The 7,539-nt window shown below is 37.7% G+C and overlaps 1 non-coding gene across 1 annotated transcript; it reads left to right on the top strand.

Moving 5' to 3' along the window:
* Nucleotides 1–625: 625 nt before the first annotated feature.
* Nucleotides 626–785, top strand: LOC119799626. The gene has a single exon (XR_005282905.1). It is a non-coding gene; the product is annotated as a U1 spliceosomal RNA (small nuclear RNA).
* The last annotated feature ends 6,754 nt before the right edge of the window (nt 786–7,539 follow it).

Genomic DNA, 7,539 nt, shown 5'->3' with positions numbered 1-7,539 from the left:
AACGGTCTTGTCCCTGTGTCAGTCACTGTCTCACTAACTCCCATCTTGAGGATTGTTTGATGCTGTATTTTAAACGATGACAACCCTATGACATAGCGACTCCATTACAGAATATTCTTCTAAAATGTTGGATCATATGTATGCAGAGCAAACATGCACAAGCATGTACAGGAAAAAAGATCCCAAGGTAGTGAAATAGGGACAAGCTAGGAGACTTCAGTCCATGAGCCTCTGGGGACCATTTCTCATTCAAACCACACTAGTATGTAACTCCATGTAGATTGATGAGCTATGGAGATAGAATTAGAGTACAAAAAGTAAGCAGAATGCTGTGAGAAGGGAGAACTTGCTGGAATTAGTATCTAAGGGTCTGTCACAATAGTCAAGACCAATGGAAGTATGTCAGTATGCAATCCTTGTAATAGAGTATGGGTTAGAAGGAATCCAACTCATTTTAGGCATTCTTAGAAAAGACTAAATTATAAAACCAGAAATATTTATTCTTTAAGAGAAAAGCAATACCATTGAAAGGGAATTTGGGAGCAAATTACTTGCAACTGAATATTTTTTATTTTATCTGTGAAGACCCTACATTTAGATACAGTAGCCATGCTATTGAAATCATAGATATGCCTTTCTGGAAAGAGATCTAATGATCAGGAAGGTGGTTTTCCTAGGGTGAGACTTTTATTTCCTCAAATGTGCTGACCCCTGCAACTTCCCTAGAGGCACAGAAGTCAGCTGAATAATTTTTGGGATAGGGAGACTGTGTTCAACTTTCCTGCCATTACGATAATGTTTAAAAACTAGTTCAGGGGTTTTGAGAGATGAAGAGCACTTGCTGCTCTTGCAGAGAATTCAATTCCATTTCGCAGCTCTCCTGTCCAGCACCTCACAACCACTGAAACTGCATTGTAAGAACCCAGACTCTCTTGGGCTTCATGGGCACTTGAACACACTCATACACATGCACACACATACATGTAGCACACACACACCACCTTAAAGATAAATCATTTTAAAAAAATTAAAAAAATCATACATACTACTGCAAGTCTGTGTTTTATTTTTGAGATGGCTTCCTACTCAGTTGTTTATAACATTCCAATACCAAATGCCAATACTCCTGACAATTTCTAATACAAAAGTTTGTGTGGTGCTCTGTTTCTTTGCGTCTTCTACAGTACAGGATTCAGATTGCAATTGATGCAAGCAGGTGTGGATAACACAGATGGAAAATGAAGAACTTTGTGCATGTTTCTGAAAACTTTGTCAGTGTGTTCCACTGGTGTGTGCATATCTCAGGCACCATCCACTTCTTTTGAGACAGGGCCTCTCACTGGTCTAGAGATGACCAGGTAGCTAAAGTGGCTAGAGTGAGTCCCAGGTATCTGTTTGTCATTGACTCCCCAGTGCTGGGGTTACAAGTGTATGTTTAGAGGTGGAGCTCAGGACCCTTTTCCCACAAGGTAAACATTTTATTAAATGAGTCATCTCCTCAGCCCAATATATTTATTTTTGACAGAGCAAATACATGCAAGCAAAATTTAAATAGGATTGATAAAACCAGGGAACTCTTCTTTTTCTCCAAGTATGATATGCAATGCTTTCTCCCAACAAACAATCTTATGGAGAAATAAAGAAAATATACTTGAAATGTTGAGAAGATACTATTTAGGAGTCAAGAGGACAGAGAAAATATTAAAAATGGATTGCAGAGAAACAAAAAATCAAGCAAATCAAGAAAAACTCTTTTGGTGGCTTGTGAGTAACTATTTTGAATTATTATTTATCAACATAAAATAAGTATTAAATTACTTTTTCAGTTTAGTAGAGATTGCTTAGTGGGTAGAGACACTTTCATCCAACCCTGATACCTAAGTTTAATGCCCTGTGACCCACATGATGGAACTAGAATTTTCCTTGCCAAGAATTTACCACCCATTTATCTACTATCTATTATTTATTTGCCCATCATCTGTCTGTTTATCTATGTAACTATTTATCAGTCATCTATCTACCTCTATCTCCCTTTTCATTTGGTATAAGTATGGCTTCTTTTCTACTTTTTCTGAAGCATTTTAGATGGAATCTAATAGGCAATCTCTCCATACATAACCACACATTTTTAATGGGAATTAAAAAACTTAATTGAGTTTTAATTTAATTTTAGCATATTTTTCACATTATTATTATTCTAAACTATTAGCAAACATTGATTTTAAAAAGAAAGAATAAAAAGAGATACACAAACTGTTATTTTCAGTTAAAGAGTCAAAATCTATTGAATTTGTAGCATGTCTTCCTAGCTGCCTGTTCTTCAATCAAGGGTTCTGGGCAGAGATCACGTAGGAAGACATGTGTGTGTCTTGGATCTGAAATGTCCCCACAGGCTCTTGTTTTGAATGTGCATCCTCCAGCTTATGACACTATTTTGAAGGATAGTGAGCCTTTTAGAATTGCCGTGACTGGCAGAAGAAAGTCACCGTGGGCTGGTCTTTGAAGTCTGGACCCACCCCTGGATCCAGCCTGCTCTTGGCATCTTGTCTACCAAGATCTTAAAAGCCTTTGAAAACAGTGGCATGCTTTCTCATGAAACAATGGCCTGAAATCTTTCTGATACCAAAAGCCCAAATAAGCTGTTACCCACTTAAGTTTATTCTGTCAGGTATTTTGGAAAAAGTTACACACAAGCCACTCATACACTATCAAAGAAGAGAGAAGGAGACTTTCCAGTTCTTTGGGAGCAATGCTTCTCACAATAATTGAATTCTTGGATTCCTTTGTAAAAACAAGCAATGGTCTGACTAAGAGGGGGAAGGTGTCCTGGTATAAGACTAGTTCAAAGGCACAGAGACATCACCTTTTTTGAATAGTATTGGTAACTCAACTCTTGGAAATTTTTTAAAACTATTTTTTGTTGTTGCTTCAGATAAAAATATACCCTAACCTTGTTCAGGCTTTCTGGCCAGATGTATCACTGAAATACTGGGTTATTCTTATTGAAAACTAAGACAGGGCCTTTAAAGATAATTTTTACACTGTTATTTCTTTGCAATAAGTGCTCATGCACATAACCGTGGTACACATGTGGAGGTCAGAAGGCAATCTGCAGACCTCAGTTCTCTCCTTCAACCATCTGGGTTTGGGGAATGACCTAATGCCATCGGACTTGAAGACAAGTCAGAAGTGTTGCTATGGGTTCCTCCCAGGGATGACCCTTAGAAACACTAGGAATGGCTCAGTGTTTAATATACCATCACAAACTTTCCTACAATAGGGTTACTAACAAAACTAGGTGAGCTCAACTCCCTGGTTTGTTAACTTTTATGTCAAAAAAGGTCAAGAATTTACCAAAATCCTCATTGAGCGTGTGTCCAAGCAGGCTTGGAGGGGTTCAGGTAGAAATGCTGAACGTCTTTCATTTGCTGGCAGGACCTAAGGTGGTTCTATGTGTTGTGTCCAAGACAGCATCTTCTTCCATAAGAAAGCAAACATACAGAGTCAGAATATGAAGCTTTAAATATATATATATATATATATGTACATATATACATATATATTATATATACACATATATAATGTGTATAAATACACGTTTCTGCTTTTCTGTATATGAAAAATAAAAAAAAACATAAAAAAATTGTGGGTCAGAGTTACTGTATATTGGTTACCAAGTTGCTTGGGCCTGGTGGTACAGAGCACCATGCCCTTAAACTGTACAAAGAGAATCGGTTTCTTTTAACTTAAAATGAAACTTCTTTATTTATTAATTTATTTAGTTAGTGTTAGTGGTGTGTATGCATATTTGTGTATCTGTGTGTGCTTGTGTCTGTGTGCATGAACATGCATGTGCTTACACTACTACGTGTGCCATGGCCATGGATCAAATGTCAATGTCCAAGTAAAACTTTCAGGAGTTGTTCTTTCTTTCTGTCATATGGGTCCACAGATCTCAGCTAATCAAGCTCAACAGCAAGGATCTTTAGCCATTGATCCATCTTGAGAGATAAAAGTATTTGCATATATAGGAGAAGCTGGAAATTGAATGTGCTACAATTAGAGATAGAAACCATTATATATACTTTGTAACTGTGTTTACTTGTAAGCATTACCTAGTACAACTCATTCTTAAACTATGTATATCAAAAAAACAGAATGAATGTTTGTACTAAAAGTAACCACACACAAGTTTTATACATAGAATCAAGCACTACAACTTTTCCAATCTCCTTAGGTAGAAAAACAGATGGAGGCAAGCCCAAGTCAGCAACTTCCAAAGGAGCAGATACAAGGCAGCAATGGCTAAGGGAGCAGGCCCAACCCAGAGACCTCTGTAAGACTGGGTACAAGTCGGGGGCCTCTGAGGGAGCAGGACTGAGCCAGAGATCTCTGAGGGAATGTGCCCAAGTCAGAAACCTCCATAGGAGCAGTCCCAAACCAAGGACATCTACTAGAGCAGGCCTGAGGCGGTGACTTCCACAGGAGCAGGTTACAAGAGAGTGACCGCTGAGGAAGCAGGTCTGATCCAGAGACCTCTGTGGAACTGGGCCCAACCCAGGGACATCTGTAGGAAGAGGCCTGAGCCAGTGACCTAAACCAGAGCAGGCCAAATGCATCAACCTCCCAGGAACAGGCTAGAGCCAGTGACTTTTATCAGAGCAGGCCCAAGAAATGACCTCTACAGGAACAGGTACAAGGGAGTCACCTCTGAAGGAGCAGACCTCTGCCAGAGACCTCCACTGGAGCAGGCCTGAGCCAGTGACCTCTGCCAGAGTAGGGCCAATGCAGCAACCTCAGCAGGACAGCCCCATACAAGCAACCTCCATGGAAGCAGGCCCAAATGACAGCCTGGATTGCAAAGCGATCACCTGGAGTGCTGAGCAACCTCTGGGAATACCAAGTGACCTCCAGGGTGACTGGAAATGTCACCCTGATTGCACCATGATGAACAACCATCTGAGTCCTGGAGCCACTGGCACCTGGAATATTGATCACCAGAAACACAGCCCCAACTACACAAATCAGAGGAAAAGATAAGTAGACAAGGTAAGAACACACTCAACACCACAAAGAGCAACATGAAACCATCAAAAACAAGTGGCCCATAATAGCAAGACTTAAACACCAGGATATAGACAAAGCAGAAGAAAATGACCTAAAAAATAATTTTAGGAGAATGTTTGAGGTCCTTCAAAAGAAAAGGAAAAATTGCCTCAAAGAAATGGAAGAAAAGGCAAACAAAAATTTTGAAGAAATCAACCAAGAAAAGCAATCAGGCAGATGAAAGAAATGATTCAATACTTGAAAACCAAACAGAGACAATAAAAAACCCACTAACCGAGGGAATTATAGAAGCAGAAATTATGAGAAAGTAAACAGTAACCACAAGTACAAGCATAAACAGCAGAATATAAGAGATGGAAGAATCTCAAGCATTGAGATTACAATAGAGGAAATAGAATCATCAGTCAAAGAAAACAATAAATCTAACAAACGCTTAACACAAAATACCCAGGAAATATCAGACACCATGAAAAGATCAAACCTAAGAATAGTAGGGATAGAAGAAGGAGAAGAAGTCCAACTCAAAAACACAAAATTGTATTCAACAAAATCATAGAAGAAAACTTTTCCAACCTAAAGAAAAATGTGCACATGAAAATACAGGAAGCTTACAGAACACCAAAAAGACTGGATCAAAAAAAAATTCCCCATGCCACATAATAATCAAAACACAAAATAGAGGAAGAATATTAAGAGCTGCAAATGAAAAAGGCCAAGTAACATATAACATCTAGGCAGACCTATCAGAAATACACCTGAATTCTCAATGGAAACAATGAAAGCCAGAAGGTACTGATCAAGCGTTTTGCAGACATTAAGAAACCACGGTTGATAGCCCAGACTACTATACCCAGCAAAACTTTAAATTTTGTTCACCATAGGCAGACAAAACAAGATATTTTATGAAAGAACCAGGTTTAACCAATACCTAGTCACAAACCCTATACAAAGTACTAGAAGGAAAACTCCAACCCAAAGAAGTTAGCTACATCCACAAAAACAGAGAGAATAGATGATTTCACAGCAGCAAATCTGATAGAAGGGAAACACACATACAATAACATCACCAACAGGACCTAGCAATCACTGGTTTTTAATATCCCTTAATATAAATAGACTCAATACATTTATAAAAAGACACAAACTAACAGATTGGATATGAAAAACAGAATACATCCTTCTGCTGCATACAAGAAACACAGCTCAACCTCAGAGACAGATATTGCCTCAAAGTAAAGGATTGAGAAAAAATTTTCTAATCAAGTGGACCTAAGTAAGAAGCTGGTATAGCTATCTTATATCTAACAAATAGACATCAAACTAAAATCAATCAAAAGAGACAAAGAAGGACAATTCATATTAGTCACAGGAAAAAAATCCATCAAGAGAAAATCTCAGCTCTGAACATCTATGCCCCAAATGCAAGGACACACTCATATGTAAAAGAAACACTTCTAAAGCTTAAATCACACACTAAACATCACACACTAAAAGTGGGAGACTTCAATACCCAACTCTCACCACTGGATATGTCTATCAGATAGGAAATTAACAGAAAAATAAGGGGAAAAGGGGAAAAACAGATATTATAACTCAAATGGACTTAACAGACATCTGTAGACCGTTCATTCAAACATAAAGGAATATGCCTTCTTCTCAGAACCTCATGGAAGCTCTCAAAAACTGACCACGTACTAGGTAACAAAGCAAACCTCAACATATACAAAACAATTAGAATAACCTTATGCATCATTTCGGATCACCAAGGCTTAAAATTAGAAATGAACAGCAACACTAATTCCAGAAAGCCCACAAACACATTGAAATTAAGCAATGCTCACCTGAATAATCAATGGATCTAGGAAGAAATATAGAAAGAAATTGAAGACTTCCTGAAATTCAATAAATGAATGACTACACAACATACCCAAATTTATGGTACACAATGAAAGCAATGTTAAGAGGAAAGTTCATAGTACTAAATGCCTACATAAAAAAGCTGGAAAAATCCCACACTAGTGAGTTAACCGAACACCTGAAAACTCTAGAACAAAAAGAAACAAACTCACCCAGAAGGACTAGACAGCAGGAAATAATCAAATTGAGAGCTGAAATCAACAAAATAGAAACAAAGAAAACAATATAAAGAATGAATGAGACAAAGACTTGGTTCTTGGAGAAAAATCAACAAAACAGACACACCTTTATCCAAATTAAACAAAAGTCAGAGAGAGAATATACAAATTAACAAAATCAGAAATGACAAAGGGGGCATAACAATAGACATGGAGGAAATCTAAAGAATTATTTCGTTGTGTTTTGAAAACCTGTACTCCACAAAATTGGAAAACTAAAAGGAAATGGACAATTTTCTGGATAAATATCACTTACCATGATTAAATCAAGACTGATAAGCAAATTAAGTAGACCTTTATCTGCTAAAGAAATAGAAACAATCATCAAACCTTCCCA

Source organism: Arvicola amphibius, chromosome 12 (genome assembly GCF_903992535.2).
Source record: "Arvicola amphibius chromosome 12, mArvAmp1.2, whole genome shotgun sequence".
In the NCBI taxonomy this organism is placed as follows: domain Eukaryota; kingdom Metazoa; phylum Chordata; class Mammalia; order Rodentia; family Cricetidae; genus Arvicola; species Arvicola amphibius.
The sequence above is the reverse complement of the archived record's forward strand: the minus strand, read 5'-3'. Positions and strand labels throughout refer to the sequence as shown.